General features: G+C 32.7%; 1 long non-coding RNA gene across 1 annotated transcript; it reads right to left on the bottom strand.

Annotated features, from left to right (window-relative positions):
- Window positions 1-1,267: 1,267 nt before the first annotated feature.
- Window positions 1,268-1,790, bottom strand: LOC110035265. The gene is made up of 3 exons (XR_002295133.1): window positions 1,687-1,790; window positions 1,495-1,600; window positions 1,268-1,409 (listed from the first exon to the last, which is right to left on the bottom strand). It is a non-coding gene; the product is annotated as an uncharacterized LOC110035265 (long non-coding RNA).
- Window positions 1,791-1,799: the final 9 nt, after the last annotated feature.

A 1,799-nucleotide genomic window follows, 5' to 3' on the forward strand; every position in this document is an offset into this window, starting at 1 on the left:
TGTCTTTATTCGAGGCAAAATTGAGGTTTGAAGCAAGATAGAGCTATGATGCCTTCTACAGGTGAAATGATGAGAAAATTCTAGGAGAATTCAATGTTTCAATCACTCAATCTATGACATTATTTAAGGATAATCATAATAAGATTTGCATTAGCAATCACAAAGAATATTGAAGTAGATTGTCACTTCATTCGAAATGATGTTCTAGCTAAAAAAAAAATTAATACTCCTCATAAAACAAATTTTGATAAAGTCGCATATATCCTAGCCAAAGCTCAATATCATCTATCTTTCTCTTATTTTTGTAAAAAACTAGAGGCACTATATGCCCAAAATTGAAGAAGAGAGTTGAAGCAACGGTAGATAACTATACTAAATTGGTACTTATCAAAATATATGTTTTAAAGTCATATTAATGAGGATATAATTCCCATTTATGTGTTTACTCTTTTGTACTTGTATACCTAAAGACTCACAAGTTTTCCTCCTCTAGCAATGTTGAAAATATGATTTATAAATCATTTTGAGCAACTTTTATTTATGTAAGCTTAGGTCCACTCATTTTTCTTCTTAATCCCCTGACACTAATTTCATCAACTAGTTTAACAAGCATATTATTTATCCTTCAGTGCATGTGTACAAATGACTTACATATATTTGTAATTATCTTATATTAAGTTGATGTCACTCTTACATTTACTCCAATATGAATATTTCTTAATTTAACTTTTACAATTTTTCCATGCATCCACTTTAACATTCTCTTTTTTGTCACACTCAACTTAGATATGAATGATTTATCAAATCCATATAGCATTGCTAGCAGCTGAACTGCGATTTTATAAAATTTAAATTTAAGCCTTTATGCTATATTCTTAACACACCCTAAAGCAATTCCCCATCTAGTCACCCCACCTTAAATATTTCAAGTGAAAGGCGAAAATCAACATTTTGGTTGTTCACTAAGTGCTAGTATATAACTCAATTTTGGCAATAACAACTTTTATGGAGCTTTTCATGATTTAAGAAAAAAAATTGATGAAACAAAGAGCTAGTATATAATGCAATTTCGACAATAACAACAAGAGTAGTGCTTTTCATGATTTTCAAAAAATATTTGATGCAGATTTAAAATTATCCAAAACAATAAGTGGAGTAAAATTTTCTTAGTAAGGACACTGTAACTTGGAGCATATATATTGATCAGAAAAATTCATGCCAGAAATAGATGCAGCTATGAACTTCATCTATGGATGATTACCTGGAGAAGATTATTGAGCGCATGCAACAGACAGAACTGCAATCTCTGTCTCTCATGGTAGACACTTCCATCCTCCATAGGAAAAGCCTTCATTCAAAACTACAATTGCTAGGTCCTACAAATCTCTCCCATACAAGGCCAAGCTAGCCTACAAGATAATGGTAGCAAAATTAACGAAAATAAATATCATAAGAAATTGTAGCAACTAGCAACATAGGAGAGTAGTAACAAACTGAAGTTGCAACAAGGTTTTGCAGAACAAGAGGTGCTTTTCATAAATAATGCCTTTGGATTCCGCAATCAGCACGGATGAAGCAGAATAATATCAGTTTTTGAATTCTAGGGATTTGGAATGTAGGTGTTAGGGTTCGTTTCATGAAATGTTTATGCAGCAATTGGGGCTTATAACAGTAGAAAAGAATCACCTGAGAATGGAGGAAGACAAAGCTCGGCTCTCTCAGATAGAGAGGCTGCTCGAGCGACAAACCGAAACTGTGGAGATTAGGGAATGAAAGTTGTGAAAAGAGGATGCCGGATG

Source organism: Phalaenopsis equestris, unplaced genomic scaffold, assembly GCF_001263595.1.
Source record: "Phalaenopsis equestris unplaced genomic scaffold, ASM126359v1 Scaffold197058, whole genome shotgun sequence".
NCBI lineage: Eukaryota > Viridiplantae > Streptophyta > Magnoliopsida > Asparagales > Orchidaceae > Phalaenopsis > Phalaenopsis equestris.